General features: G+C 39.9%; 1 protein-coding gene across 2 annotated transcripts in view; it reads right to left on the bottom strand.

Annotated features, from left to right (window-relative positions):
• The window catches only part of CPNE4 (copine 4), a 239,278-nt gene extending 229,891 nt beyond the window's left edge, over positions 1–9,387 (bottom strand). Inside the window, exon 1 of one of the 2 annotated variants that reach the window (XM_052694172.1) lies at positions 9,202–9,387. The gene's annotated coding sequence lies outside the window, so the exon portion shown is untranslated. The remainder of the gene's footprint in view (positions 1–9,201) is intronic. The other variant, XM_052694171.1, reaches the window with a different exon arrangement.
• Between the last annotated feature and the right edge of the window lie 7,660 nt (positions 9,388–17,047).

Genomic DNA, 17,047 nt, shown 5'->3' on the forward strand with positions numbered 1-17,047 from the left:
TGTCACTCTTTCTGAGAGGGCAGTGCTGCAGGCAGTGCAACCTCCACTGAGCCACCTGTCAGTCATATTCCCAGCCTATTTTTGAGCTTCTTTCCTGCCCCATGCCTACTGCTCTGCTAATGTCATCAAAGTCTGGGGAAGAAAAAAAAAAATGCTCACCAACCTGTGTTTAAGATTTAGGAGAGATGATTCCTGCAACATAAAGATCCAGGCCTTATCCTCAGGGACACATACATGAATTTTTCCCTCTAGTAATATAATTTGTGCTTGTAACTTGTTTAGTACATTTCTATCTAAAAGGGCATTCAGGCATATACAGTGCCTGTCAGGTCAAAAAAATTTCCCAATCCTAAATTTTAATGGTTGAAATAATAGTTCTTCTGACCTGTGGCACCATCAACCGAGACTGCCTGATAACTGCTCTCTACAAGGATTAATACAGAGTTTCTTCCATATCTAAAGAAATTTCATATCCTCGCTGCCCATCCTTACTGTAACTGGGGGCTCAGTTGGGGATAACTTTGAATTTTCTCCTGAGCCCCCATTCAACCTTCATCTAAAATCACTATTTTCTCTGCCTGGCTCAGCACTCCTCTAAAACCTACCTGTGTTTACTGCTGTGCTTGCTGATTTAGTTCCATTTCCAGTGACCCCTATTCATACATCTAGCACAATAGTCTCTTTCTAAGCACAGTCTTGGTAGTTGTCCCCATGTATTCCCTCATGGTCTTCCTCTTGGAGATCATTTTCTCAGTTACTTCCTCTCCCCACTTCTCATGCCTCCACTAATAATTTTCTTTCCCAGACTCTTTATTTCTCCTCTTTCACTGGTTTAGTTTCCTGTCTATTATTATATACCCTCCAAGCACTCTCCAATAATTTATTCAGGGACCAAGAGCCTTATACATCCATTTTCTGAAATTTACACTTAATATCTTAATACCACTTAATCACTTAATATCCAAATTTGACTGCCGTACAAAAATATATGCTAAGTGCATTGCATCCCATTCCTTTTTGGGATCCAAATCAGTGTATTTACTGGTGGTGGTAATTAACCTATCAAAAAAGGCTGATGGGGTCCCATCCTTTCACTACACCACTTGGTATAATTTAGGGAAATTATTTGCTTTAGGAATAACAATTCTCATTCCAAATAAGAACAACCTTAAACATCTGGTCAAGAGCTCCCATTGACCTGCATTATTCCAATCCTGCTTAGGAAGTGTTGAAGGAAAATGATCATCAACTGTCTTCTATTGTGCCCCCCCCAGGCATGAATCATTTTTGCTCCTCCCTTTGCCTTTCCTAACACTGTACTCCTTTCCTCATATGTGAACAGTATACGCAACACCACCTGCAAATCATTCCAGCCTGGATCACGAGCTCTAATAATAGTTGCATCACCTTAGCTACCTTACCTGGGTCCTCTCTGTATGCTCCCCTTCAACCTCGTGATCTTCTATCCCTTTGTCCTCTATCGCCACCCCGTGGCCCAATCAACATCTCAACATCCTCCTCATTACCTTCCCATAGTTCCTTATCCTTGCATCTCTTAAGTGATTTCTCGTTTTCTGCCTCTAAAGCGAACATCACTTTCACTTGTCATCAAGCCACACTTCTTACATATACCGTAATTATCTTGTAATACGAAGAACAAATTCACATATAGCTTCTCATTTCCTTTTCCTTCGTGTCAACCAAATAACTTTAATTGCAAGATTGTGTTATAATTAACAAACCCATTGGCAGGCCAATTTTCTTGATCTACCACGGTATACACTGACAAAGTATTCAACCAATTTTTTCCATGTCAGTGAATCTCCCCAAAGCTTTTTCCAGTATGTTAATACACATCCCAAGGGAGAACACTTTGGAATCTTCTCCTTAGAGGACTGTCCTGATTTCATGCTGCAGCAACAACTATTTCTTATAGCAGGACTCAAGCCTGTCCTGTGAGACTCATATCCACAGTCTCCTGATTTGAACTGTACTCTAGGTGTCTCGGTCTATTCTTGCAGAATCTCTCAACCACAACTTACAGATAGGCAGTAGCTGCACAGACTGGAACTCAAAACCTTACGTACCCGTAAGTAATGTTGTTAATCTCCCAGATAGCTGTCACAGAAACCCACCTCACCAGTCAGCCAGAGGGCCTCCCTGAAAATACTCCAGTAAGTGCTGGAATCCTCATGATTCCTCTGGTCTTTCAAGACCCTGGAGAGCTGGTCCCATCTAGGGTGCCACGTTCTGTTACTGAAACCTGGGAATAAAACTCATCAACCCAAATGACAGGTTAAAAAGCTGTCATTACTTTATCACAGCACTGAGACATAGGGGATCTCTCCTCCTAGCCTGCATATGCAGGAGCTAAAGCACACTCTTCAGATACCTTCAACATACAAACATTCATGCACTTTCCACAAAGCTCCTTCCTATTTCAAAAGTTGCTACACATATTTGTAGGGAAAGACAGTGGCAGATAACCACATCTAAATTAGCCCAAAAAGAACGATGGTCACAATCCAGTTAAAGAAAGAAAAGATTTGCTTATCTATCTCTAGGATCAGGGTTTACTGAATACTCTGAAAGGAGGGATCTCTAAGTCAAGATCCTTCCCATGTGGCAGCCAGCCCTTAAATGAGGCTTGGAGAGGGGAGGGACCAGGTTCCAGTCCTTCTGGTTGCACACATGAATTGCTTCCAATTGTGCCCCCAGGACTGGCTGTAACCCTTCAACAGGTGCTCAATCATTGCTTCAAGCTGTGACTTAGCAATTCCCATACAATGTTAAAATCTAGTATTACACATGCACTGTGCTATTATGGGGTTCTTGCAGGGTGCTTCTGGTGGTCCTTGGGTTCCAAAGAAAAGGTAAAAGGTCATTTACAAAGTAGATTTGGCCCCTTATTTGGTAAAAAAGGAAGAAAAAAAAGTTATTTGCAGGAATTGGCTGCTGACTAAATTTCTTCTTATCATGTTGAGCTTGTAAATATACCTAATGTTACCCAGGCTGTACAGACCAAGCAGGGAACAGCACAGCTCCTCACAGATTGTAGAACATCAAAGCCCTGCTTTTAGGCTCCAAACGTCCTGCTTATCTAGTATAAACCACCCTCCTGAGAATGGATGTACATTTGGTTAAGACTCTGGATTATCTGCTGGGTACCAATTCTCCCCTTTGGAAGTAGTTCTTCTGACTATCACAGAATCATAGAATGAATCATAGAATGGCTTGGGTTAGAAGGGACTTATCTCTCCTGTCAGCCACAAGTTCAATTACTAGACCAGGCTGCCCAGGGCCCCATCCAACCTGGCCTTAAATACTTCCAGGCATGGAGCATCCACAGCCTCTCTGGGCAGCTATGCCAGCACCTGGCCAATCTCATTAAAAAACTGCTCCCGGACATCTACTCTAAAGGAGGGGAGATTTAGATTAAAACCATTCCCCATTGTCCTATCTCTACCAACGATGTAAAAAGTTGATTTCCCTCGTGTTTACAAACGCCCTTTAAATACTGGAAGGCCGCAATGAGGTGTCCCTGCAGCCTTCTCTTTTCCAGATTGAACGAGCTCAGTTCCTTCAGCCTGTAACTATGGACTACTTCATATGCTTTTCTCAATGGATCTCTCAAAACAAGTGATACAAAGACCTGTAGTCATTATAATTACAACCATGCATGTGATTCCTTCCCAGTGTGAAGCTAACCATCCTTACGCCTTTGAATAATAATTGTACCAGAAAATCATCAGTAGTGTTAGGAATGTGTACGCACAAAGCACTTGGTCTCGTTTTAGATACCCACACCCCCCTTGCTCCCTACCTTGAGGTAAGTTTTGCTGAGTATTGCTAACAGGAGTCATTTTCTGCCAGCATTACACCTCGTATTTGAAAGGTGAGCCGTTCACATCCCTGCAGGGCCGCCTCCTGCAGACTCCCATCAAAGTGGCATGTCCTCTGTGCATGTCCCTGTGCTTGGAGGGCAAACATCAATTAGGATGGTGGCTGGTGACTGCTTACCACCTCTGAATTAAACACTGTTGCTGTTGTTTTATTAACGTTTATTAATTCCTGCTAACATCTTGCCAAAAGCATTCTATGAAGAATGGCAAAAAAATTAGAAGGAACGAAGATACCCACTCTTTTTTTTTTTTTTTTTTTCCTAGTACAATATAGCAAAGGAAGAGTTTACTACCTTCAGTCTGGAAATGCTACCATAACACTAAAAGCAGCAGTGCTCAGACAACTCTTTCCATATCTAAAGCACTTTATATCCACTTTCAGCACAGCAACTCTTCAAACAATGATAACAAAAGTAAGAAAACTGATTCAAATTCCCACTGAGAAATCACAAAAACCACAATTATCTTTCAGGAGCTCAAAATCTGTTCACATTTGTGTGACCACAATCTGTGATTTTCTCAGACATGACTACAGTTGTTGTGCTTTTCCTCCCCAACTAGATAGCTCATCTACAAATGAAAAAGGTAATTGTGCTCTAACAAGATATCTGGAAGAGAATTGAAAAAACAAAGATGCTATCAAGTACTAACATAAGAAAAAAACACCACTAGGTATAAAGAACAAAGCCAAGGCTCTGCCTTACGGTCTATAATTAGTTGTGAAAATGGAAGGTATCTACCACTGTCTCATAGAGGTACTTTAAATTAGCATTCCACATACAGAGGCAGGCATACAGATCCCAAGAAGACTTTGAAATATTCTCACTGCTGTATTTATTTGACCAGTTACCAAAAATATCCTTTACCTGTTGATAAAACACAGACATAAATGTAGAGAACATTTCCCATTCTCAGTGCTGCAGATACCTAAACAGGAAATCCTCATGACTTTGTTCTAGCCCTAAGCATGCTAGAATAGGACCCACTGTATTGTTCACAGACAAACTTGCTGATGAAGAAAGTAACACATCTCCCCTCGACTCATGTGACTGAAGAAAATGACTTGCTTGTTCTTCCCAGCTGAACTTACATGCCAATAGGGTCATTCCCACAGATCTGTATGAATTACAGCAGATTGGAACTTTCTGCACATTGTTCTTCTACCTGTGCACGTCCAAGTGCTGCAAGTGAGTGGCAGAGGGATCACTACTTCAAAGTAATTATGTCCGTGTGCAAGCTATTCCAGAAAAAGCATAACATTTTCCCAAATCATTATGTCTTCGAAACAAAACAGTTACTCTGAAATACTTCAATTTCTCTTCTGCAGTAGATGGTTCACACAGAGAAGTATCCCAATACAACTGTAAAACAATAGTTTACACCGATTCAGCCAGATAAACCTTGAGCCTCCTGCCCATTTATCACACAGTTCTACAAACAGCATCTACTTAAGAGATGGCCAGCAAGTGCAACACCTTTCACATCACCTCTGCTGCACAAAAGCAGCATTTTCTGAGGCTCAGAGAATACACCTGGAGATCTGAAGTGATACTAGAGCACGACCACGTTATGCTGTTTTGCAGTTTATCATTAAAATTTTATCTGCCAACAGCAAAGTGCTGTAGGTTCTCCGAATGAGAGCAGAAAGCAAGTGCAGGACTCCATGGCTCCTGCAGAACAGTCCTCTTGAAAGAGTCACAGAATCATAGAATCAGAGTGAGACAGAGGGGGACAAACAAACAGAAAATATTTTCTCTAAATTGGTAATGTTTCCCTTAATACTACAGCAGTGCATAGTGTAAGTTACTCCAGACATAGTTTTTCAAAAGGGTGTTTCTCTTCTTAACCATTCTACGAGAAAAATGGATTACTGGTTTCATTAGCAAAGCAAATCAATGAGGTTTCATCAAGTTACTCAGTATATTAGTTTTAATTCATCTGGCATTAGCCAGACCAGGAAACTACCAATTATCACTGGCACGACAACGATGCACATTCATCCTCTATGCTCATTACCATCCCAGGGTGGAGCTCTGCAACCCTTTCAGCTTTTATATAAACTATACAGTATTAAAAGCAAAATATATTTCAGCTCCATAGAATTAATGATTCCAAAAGCAAGAAAACAACAGCCTCTGTTCACTGCTTGCAACTGCAGAGCTGTTATCTGTTAAAGTGCGCTTGCTTATTTTTACTCTAAGGGACAGCCTGTGTTCCACAGGTTTTAGAGAAACACAGAGAAGAAGTGGCTGGAATGGTAAACTGAGGCACTGTAGAGGCACTGTCTTTTATTCAAGGTTTCACAGCAACTCAACAGCACTGCCAATAACATGAGCCCTTTTCAACTCATGTCCAAACAATTGGACTATCTTGTTTCTAAGAGGGGCTCACCATTAAGAGTCTTGAAAAAACACTTCCATTTCTTCCTACTATGCAGCTAATGGAGACCACAGATGGTGTCTACAGAGATATTCTTAATTGCAGAAAAATTAGGGAACGTCCAGACAAAACATCACTCTGAAATCAACGATTATTCTAGGACTACATTAAGGGAGGTTGAAAGTTCAACACAATGAAACTTCTGAATGTCTTACTCCATAATATATTCTATTGGTGCGTACAGCCTGATGAACAATGAACACCTTCAGAGGTCCCCTAGAAAACTATGCCTAAGTGTGAGAAGGGTTCTTCTCGAGCAAAAGGTAATAAGTAAGGCCCCAACCCAACAGTACACTGAACTGCAGACATTCCTGTCATGCTCCCTATATTCCCCATGCCCAATAATATTTGTGCTCCAGCTTAAAGTCTTGAGCTTGCATAACTAGGCAGCACTCTGAACGTAATGTAGAGAGCTCCTCATTGGATATACTTAATTTCGCTGGACATTCCCCAAACCTGCATCCTCTGAGGATACAGTCCAATGTATCTTTGTAATATATCATTCAAAATAGCTAAAAAAAATGCTTCATTATCACTTTTTGCTGATGAGGAGCTGTTTCTTTTATGTAAAATGTCAGTATGCCAATACCTCATGATTGAGACATGTTGGAGATGTTTTCTTCCTCTAGTCAGCTATTTAAAATAGCTAGGGATGTGTGATGAGTATTTTTAGAGGCTGTCAAAAGATGCTATTTCTGATCAAACCATATGTCTATTTTCCCTTTCCACACAAGAAGACAGTGATGCTGGATTGAAAGTGTTTTCCTCCCAAATGGGATGTGAATGAAAAGTGACAATACATACACAAGAGAATTAAGATAATCTAACAGCACCTGTCATAGGCTTCCCTCAACATTTAGATGAAAGAAAGAAAACTTTTCGTGGTTGATTTTAATCAGTGGCAGCTTTGACTGATCTCAGTCAGACCTCATGAACTTCCCCATTAGTGTTGTTACTGGAGTACAAAGAACGGTCTTCTAATAAATTATGATTCTAATAACAGTATCAGTGAGACAAAGTAGCAGAGAAAAGCTGTAATATGTGAGCTGGTTTTCGTGAGCGAGCTGTAGGTGTATGGAGTAGGAGTATAACACAGGAATGTGTTGTGAATCATATTATAGACTTCAACATAAACTAAGAAGGAAAACACATTTATTAGGAACAAAACTGAGCCCACCATTTGCAGGGACACACAGAAGAAGGAAGATAAAGACCTTTTCCTTCTTTGATTGATGCAGTCCCCCTTCCCAACCAGTTTTGGGGAGGGGGAAGCATCCTGGACCTGGCAGTGTGCTCTCTCTGCCCACAGGTCTCGCTATCAACAATTAACATTGTGCCAAATGCGTTCATAGCTTCTCTGCCTTTGCTGCATAAGATCAAACGCGGTAGAAAGCTAAGCTGGGCTGTGCTTTGTTCTGTAATTAAAGAAAACATATAATTGGAAAGAGTGCTACTAATGAAACAAATGAAACAAAGCCCCAGGAAAACATCACTACAAGACGGATGCTGATGTCTCTGGGAACAGTAGCTGGCACAGACCGGAGATCTCCTAATACCTCCAGAAAAAGAAAGTTACTGAAAAAAAAAGGCAGGATCTGGCCATGACATAAAAGCCCTTCAGTGTATTAGCGTCATTAGTGTCAAATCCAGCACAACAATAATGACAAGGTACACGATGACCTATAGAAAGCACATAGGTGTTTCTGGCCTGGTCAGCCCTTATGTGACTGAGCAGTTGTACCACAAATAGTCCTCCTTCTTTCCAATCCAATTCAATCCCAAAGGTCTGGACAAAAATGGGCTAAAAGACTGTTCTGACAGATAAAGAATGAGCCTGTGGAGTAATGACCTGTAGCAAGGTGCTCTAATTCTGACTGCTGAAGTTTAAATACAGCTCCCTGTGAATTCCTACTGAACCTCCATGGACTTCCTTGGAGCTACAGTAGGAATGAACTTAGTCCATTGAGTAAAAAAAAATATCAATAGTTGAACCAGAAGCTAGAGGAAAAATTGTTCCACGTTGATGGTAAGTGAACAAGCAGAAGAAACCTCCCATAAGAAACCTCCCATAAGAAACCTCCATAGTTACATACCTCCTGAAACAGCAGTATTGCTCTTTCCTGGCATAGTGCTTTATCTACTCTTAAAGAGTGGCTTTTCAGATAGTGAACAGAAGTCACTAAGATACTCAAGAACATGAACATTATGCATAATATCAAATCAAAACATTATAGACTTATTATTGATCCATGATACAACTGTAAACATGAAATCTTAAGATACAAGCGTCCTGTAATTGACTTATCACATAAAAAAGATCTAAAAAGTCTATGGGGGACAAGGCAACCACGTAGGGTCAACAGTCACAAGAATGCCTCTCTTTGCTCTCAGTTTCTTGGTGTTCAGAGTTGCTGTTAGTTTCAGTCAGCTGGTGGAAGAGCAGAGCCCCAGCGCAGAGGAGCAGGACTGTCCTCTACTCCAGCAACTGAACCACCAAGTGCTTGCCCAGTGTCATTAATCTGCCTATATGCAGTCAGAGATCTTATCGCTATACTCAAATAGATATTCCTGTGTGCAGGCACTGTTTAAAACCAGTGAGGGCTTTGCCCAAAGGGCCCCGGAGTCTTACATAAAACACTACCAGTATTACAGTGATGCCTCTACGCTCACTGGAATCTGTTTCTATGTCAGAGAGAACTGAGGCAGGTACATCAAATTGATTTTAGATGAGAATTAGGTGAAATGTTTTCATCTTGCCACCATTCCCCAGTCAAGATGTGGCCTAAACTGAGTTATGTATGAGAGAAACCTCAGTCATTTATTCAGATCTTCTCACAACTCAGAAAAGCAATTTACTCACCTCTTGATTTTCCTTGGCAAGAGTGAGAAAGTTTGACCCAGAGGACACAGGAGACAACAGCTGCAGGTCTGTGGAAGGGAAAATAAGTTGCACGCACCAAAGAAACGTGTGACTGCAGATGCAGACTTTCCTGCAGGATGTTCAGCTTCCTCCACCAACACAAGATCGCAGAAATGAAATTTGCTAACATTAAGTTGCCATGTTCATAAAACTGTAGGGGTTTCAGTACCAGCAGAAACACCACAACAGCTGAAGTTCCTTACAGAGAAATTCATTCATCACTTTTCAAAATCACCTGCGAAGCCCCTGATTTGTCCTACAGATCTGCAGTATGGTCAGCTGCCAGCTGCTAGCAAGTATCAGCATGATGCTGCCAAGGCACTAGGTGAAGAAGCTGCAGTGAAGAATGACCTGCATTTTGTATTTCATGCCCCTTGTTGGTTTCTAGTCAAGCTCAGAAGAGCATCAGGGGCTCAGAGGAGTAGGAGTTGATGAACTGAAGAAGATACGGAAAACTAAGTCCTGGATAGGGAGAAAGCGAGAGTAAAGGAGATGTAATCGTTGCAGAGAATGGGAAAGGGTTTGTAAGAATTTTGTGAGAAATATATGCTTAATCAATTTCATAGCTTGCATAGTAAGTGCAGCTCTTCAGGATAGAAGTGAGAATGCTTCACTGTGTGCAGTACAGATACAGAGATAAAAGTTTAATGACTGACCCAATAACCAGCTTCTGCCATTCCACGTCTGCCTTCCTCCTTTCACAAAGGCCAAGATTTTACTTGTGTGTATATGGTAGTAATGCAAACTTTCCTGTCCGATGAGGAAGTCTCAGGTGTGTTTCTATTTCTAAATGACTGCACCCAAAATTTCTGAATGATGCACTCCATGAAGCCAAATTCCCAGGGCATTTCCTGCTCTCATGGGTACCAAACGGAGCGAACGCAGCAATCACAGGCATGTGCTGCACAGTGGATATGCTTTATACTCAGTACCATTCCTTACGAGATCTGATTCTCTGTAAACAGATTTTTACTTTAATTGTTTTATTTTATTGTTCCTTCACAGATTAGTTTCTTTCTCTTTATTTCAGTGGGCTTTCATTATTAATTTCTGAAGATGAGTGAGCTGACTGCAGTTATATTCTCTTATTAGATCACCCGTTCAACCCACTGTATCTTACAGGATTAGTCTGGAAACAGGAGAGTACACACTATTGGATTTTGGTCTTTCAGTCTCCGGTGCATAGCTCAGATTCACTAAAAGGGCCACTGCAACTTAATTACTCACTGAAGTCAAGGAGACAAATGCTGAGTAGTGATGAACTGCATTTTTCCCTGAAGTCCCCACACGAGCAGTCAGCATCTACTCAGAAGTGCTTTACTGGTTCTTCTTCTGTCAGGGGATAAGCTGCATCACATTATTTAAAGGGGCAAAGTACTTTTGCCTGACGTTCCCAAATCCCTCAGCATTTCAGAGTGAGGGAAAACTTAATTTCTCTCAGTCATCAGCAAACTCCCAGCACCACTTGCAATCTTCCTTCCGTACCCCTCCACAAGTGCACATATACACAACAAATTTCTTAGTTGTGCTAAGTACAATTTTTAGTTGTACTTCGCACGTAGTTGTAAATGTACCATTTCTAATAATGCACTTTTCTCTGACTTAAAATTTTTAGTTCTCCTATCCCACATTTCTATTTCCAGATGTTTGTTTTAAAAATTAAGCCAGTGCTCTTCACAGTGTGACAGAGTGATTCTAGAAAAGTGTGACTGTTACCTAGAGAAATCTCACTGGTCAAGGTTCATCTTAACAAAAACATATAAGATTTACCCATGCTGCATTGTGAAATCACAAGGGTAAAGTATTCCAACACCCACAACACCTTTAGACACAAGTGGTTTGTTTTTGCTTTTTTCCATTTTTCAGAAATTCATGGAAGTGTTCAGGTTGGTATCATTATATCCGGATCTAGGCTTGCACTTCTATCTTAAAACTGCTCAAACAGTTCAGTCATAGCTCTCTGACAGCTTGTGAAGGAAGTTTATTACTACCTGAATGCAACACAAGTCTCCTGTTAGAAATGAAATATTGGAACCATCCTTCTGCCATCAAGAGAAAGCATTAGGAATACATGAACGCTTTCCAAGCCTGTGGGAGAACACTTTGCGGAGCATGAGAGCAATCATCATTCAAACCAAAGTCTGAGTAGGATTTTTCCATGTATAATCAAAGCAGATAAACTTCCTTTCAATTACTCACCGATTGCACAGCTAATGGTGGTGACTACACTGAAAAATAGCATTTTGTAGCTGAGAATTTGCTGTATCAAATAGCATTATTATGCTCTTTGCATCTATTGCAATTTCCATGGAAATAAATAGGAGGCATTACTTTCAGAATGACCTATATATTTAAAAAAATCAAAACCAGCTAATTATGCAAATGAATACCTGTATTTCTTTCCCTAGAGACACAGTATTTCAGTGATGAGCTCACAAACTTCTGAAGGACACTGGCTACGAATGGATCATCCACTGCATCACTGTCATAATGCAGATTCTCAGCTGAACAGTAACATTTACTTCTCTGAGGCGACTACCAGAGTTCTCTCTTTCTCATTATTTCAAATGTGGCCATATGCCATGAATGCACACTGGCAAAAAAATCCCAAAAATCCAACCAAAAACCCAAACAAGGATCCTAAGCGTATATAACAGTATACCTTACATTACCTCTTATGAACTATTGGATTTTGACTAAGTACACACACAGCGCAGCTCGGTACAAATTTGATGCAGAGTCTTAACATTAGAAGACTTACAGCCTATAGGAATGTTTGTTTCCAGTCTGCTTTGATGAAATTTCTATCTCCATTTCCAATTCTCTACAATGAAGTCAAAAGAATCATTCATTTATTAATTGGAGATGGATGATACGTAGTTCTACACGCCACAACCACTTGCACATGAGTACATATATTTCATGTTGACCCAGTATGAAATGAAGTTACTATATCAATGGAAAAAAACATGTTCTTAGAGGAAACCAAGTTCACAGTGATACCTTTATGAAAAACAAAGGAGATACAACGATACTCATTACCATAAGCACACACACAGGTAAACCATTTGAACTAAAGCTATGTATTAGTTTCCAGCAATATCCCATGGGAACAAGTCTGAACATGTTAGAACATAAATATGTGATTTAAAAAAATAGTGTGTGATTATATAGTAATCATTCACTGACTTTCATTTCCACTTCTGTTGCACACCAAAGGCATACTTCCTATCTAATAAGTTAGATGCCAAGCAGTAAAGAAAATCAAAACCACTGACAGTCATATATAGACAGAAACTAAAACCATTCATTCGTTGATGGATAAATAATGTGCATCCCTAAAAGTGAAATATTCTTTGTGGAGACTTTCCAAGAAACTTCAACTTTCTCAAGCCTCAGCCCATTCCTAAGCATGTAGTAATCTCAGCTATTTAACAGAGGAAGCATTCTTAAAATCCTTTCATCTTCATTCAGTTTCCAATGCTAGAGACATTCAGTGGTGCTTCCATGTTAAAAATAAGAACCAGCCACCCTTCAACCACAGGGTCAGCAACCCAGATGATCACTTAGTGATGACTGGAAGTCTCTTAGGCTGTGAAAGATGAACAAAGACAGATTCGTGTAAGATGCCTGAAGAATCACACTGAAGTTAGAAGTGCTACAAACGTTAATATCAGTTAAGATTTCATTTGCTTTTCCCCTCCCTCCTCCATTGAGATTTCTTCCCAGATTCACAAGTCTACCTTTTTTTTTTCTTCATTAAGCACGGGTTTTCTGGGAGGAAAGAAAGAACAAACATCTTGGCTGAAGGCAAACAAAAGATCTGATTTAATTGTCTGTGAGAGCAGGAAGAGTAGCACTTCACATGATAAAAGGAAAGGAGAGAATAGTTCCCCTCCTCATCACATTACTCTCACCAAGTTTCCCATTATATGAGGTAGTTCTATAATTCTAATTGTGCTGTAATTGCAGGCTGCATATGTTTAACATCTGCCTGAGCTGTAACAATCAATATCAGTTAAGAACTCTTTTTCCATCTTGCAGCTTCCAGCCAACTGTTCCTATTATCTTTGTTTACATCTCAGTTTGCCAGGGTCCCTCCTCAGCATTATGCTAATCGTTTTGGAAGGCACAGACTGTGTTAATCCATAAGAAGACCAGCAAACGGAACACCACTGGGAACCTGGCTATAGCCCTGAGCATGAAATGAGAGACCTACTTTGTCTGAGTGCAACAGCACTGATCTCTCCTTTTCATCAAATTATGTGACTATAAATCAAACCAGTTCTTCCATTAATTGAGTGGCCAGTAAATAAAATTTGGTATCATACCCTAGAACCTTAATGCCCGATAAATGGACAGCTGCACAAAATGTTTGGTCACTGATAGACCATCTGCAAGACATGTCACTATGAGTTGATTTATGGGGAATGGGAAATAAAATTCTCTGGAGACACAGAGAAAGTCAGAATCACAGCTTGAGATATTTCTACTAAACTATTGCACTTAAACTGAATATTGGCAAGAAGAAAATAAACACAGATGTTCCCTAGTTTTTGGCCAGGGCTTGATGATGGGATGGGCAGAACTCTTTGGAATCCGGGTCCTCATCCAAATGTTTACATGTGATCCCAATAGACCTGCCATTCTGACCAAGTCTTCTCTCAGCTGCTTCTTATCTGGAGATTCAAGGTGAAATAATGAAAGAACAAAGAAGTTTGTATGCTTATTGGTTTTTGTGCTTGGGATTTGCAGTTAAGTGTGTATATACATTTTGAGGATTTTTCATGTTCTGGAGAGGACAAATAAACTGTATTGGATATTTCATACCCTTCCCAATGCTTTTTTTAAAAAACACTGCTTGAAAACATCTTACATTCCCTGAAATAAAAAACATCAGAATTTAACTTTTCTGTAGTGACAAGACACTGACTTAAACTCCGCTGTCTTGTAATCAGTATAGTTTTACTCAAGTCACTTATATTTTATTACACCAGAAATAAAATGTTTATTTCGCATTTTAAGCAGTGAAATGAAGCAGCAATAATGTCCAAGATTTTTACCTTAAAAAAACTACATTTTAAATCACATCTTTAAATATTTCGATGAAAAAAAAATACAGGTTGTATAAATTGGTATTTAACAGTGAAAAGAGAAGTTTTGCTCCAACCTTAATGCTGACCCGATCTTTCAGTTACATACTTAGATATGCCTGTTTTAACACAGGGTGAAAGTAGTGAGATATTGCAAGGCTCTCCTGGCAGAATAAAACCTAAAAATGTATCAAGATGTATTTGTAGCCAATGGGGCTTGAAGAAGATTAAGACAAGGCATCTGGGTTCCCGACACTTGAATCAAAGCTCTGAACCATGACAGGTAAAAACACTTAAGAATATAAAAGATACTCAAAAAACAAAGCCAGTGGGTAAAATGCAAAGGCTATGTGACATTCTGTAGTTATCTTTGACAGCTTAACAGCATTCCAGGATATAAAAGATATGCACAGACTTAACCAGAACATTAATTCTCAGCCACACCTGCTCAAAAATAAAATGAATGATTTGATATTGACACTCACATAAAATCTCAGTGCCTTTTCCTCCCCCATTATGCACATCACATATCTTCCTCTAAGGAAGAGCCTTAACAGCCTCATTCTCACCAGTACCACTTTTCAAAAGAGACTGCCACAGGCATGGAATACAGCGTGACTTATCTGTCCTGCCAACATCCCTGCTTCTGATCCTAACATTCATGAAAACCCACCAAAGAGCAGAGTAATAGGAGCCCATGTTTGTGAGTGTATATAACAGATTTTCTCTGTTCTGGCTGTATTATTGAACACTTTGTTGCTTGAGTTTTCATAGTAAAATATTACCTTCCTATGTTCAGAGGGTGAGCTGATGATTCCTGCAAAGTATTACTTCACCCTCACACGAGATTAGCTGGACAGGTTAGCTAAGGAGACAAAAATGGAATTGAAGGTGGAAGTGAAAACAGTGATTGAGAAGCATGCACTGACAAAACCACAGCAGTTCTCCCACATCTTTATGTCAGTAAGATATGCTCAATAATTTAAGCAGTCAAGAACAGAAGTAGTACCAAAGGAAAATCTGAAAGTATTTACATTTGCTACATTCATTGCTACCAAAACCAGCAATCTCAAAATTGCTTAATAAATTTTAGTAAGGGAAACAAGATCAGGTACAGCCAACTTAATCCAGAAAAGAGCATAAATCCGCAGAAACAAAATGCAATTGCACGGATTATAGAAATTAAAATGGGTAATTACAAGAGGTTGCAGAAAGCAAAACACCACATAGGTAAAGGTAAATCAGATATAGGCAGACTTCATTAAACTTGCCAAGGGGCATACTGGAGACAAGTCTGTGTTAACCACTTGATGCAGGTGAGAAGCTGCTGGCAGCAAAATACAGCACAGCAACAAACTGCAACTCTAAGGGCAAAGGGACTTGTTTATCACTTTGATCATTACCTCTGTTATTATTTTTGATAATAAACAGCATCTGTATGAGTGAGCAACACCAGGCCAAGTGGGACATATGCACCGTAAGGCTGTCCCTCCATCCCTAGGAGTGCACCAGGATAGAAACAATGTGAAACAAATGCCCTTGGGGCTATGTACCAACAGCAGCACCTTGGTCATGTTAGGATCAGGAAAACCCCCTAAGATAAAGATTCATTTGGGGCTGCTTGTATCGGTTGATTTCCTACAGATAAACTTGCTGAAGGGTTTCTTCCCAGTTGCTCCCCTGTCGACTGCTCAAATTCAGGATTCAGGCAGAAAACTGGCAGATGAATGTTGATGAGGTCCTTAGCTTCAGCTGCACGCCAGGCATACTGCCATGGCTCTCACTGCTAACTCCAGGCCACCCAAGTTTGACAACTTTCAGCGTTAAATCTAAAAGCAGCATTACAAAATTACTTCAGAGAGAACTGTCACCAACTCAATGGGAACCAACGAGGACAGGCATTCTAGTCGCTGGTTTCCTTCCAGGAGACCATGGGCTGTATAGTTAGTTCATCACACAGAAAGCAAGGGGGGAATTAAGGTGTCTCAAATAAAGAGCAGTACAGAATAGGAATATTTGGACCCAGCTAGAACCCCCTCTCTGTGTCCTGACACACCAATGTTATTATCTGTCCTCTCAGTACTTGCTCTTTACCAATTGCTAAAACCTCCCAGCCTTTTCTCTGCTGATAACTTGTCATTGCTGGCAACTGGCCACAAGGATAAAAATATCCATGGCAGTACCCCGTGCTGCTTTCAGGAAAAAAAAATAAAAATGGTGTGAAACACAGTAAAATTCCTTCCTTTGCCTTTGTATTTGACATGAAGCCCAGTGACACTTCTGCTTCAGACGCACAGCTATATGAGACTGTGACTATCACAGACATCCATAGAAATACTGCATCAAAACATTTAAATATGAATTATTACCAAATTTAAATAAGTTATTTTATTATAAAGACATTAGGAGCTCACTGATCCCTCCCAATACTGCCTGAATCCCAAAGGTGCTATCTTCTTCCATTTATTTAAGGAATGAACAGCTTAAATGTTTAGAAATCATGTTTCTGAACACACAGTTTAAATTTCTAAAAAATTTGGTTTAAATTACTGAAAACAGTTTATGTTACTGAAAAATTACTTTAAATTAAATTACTGGGAAAGTCTATTCATTATTTCATTTTCAGAACTAAATTAAGAGGCAACCGATGTGGTATCACTAAGATATCTCAAGAGATTTTGGTGTGGTACTCT

Source organism: Tympanuchus pallidicinctus, unplaced genomic scaffold, assembly GCF_026119805.1.
Source record: "Tympanuchus pallidicinctus isolate F22 unplaced genomic scaffold, pur_lepc_1.0 scaffold3, whole genome shotgun sequence".
Taxonomy (NCBI): Eukaryota; Metazoa; Chordata; class Aves; order Galliformes; family Phasianidae; genus Tympanuchus; species Tympanuchus pallidicinctus.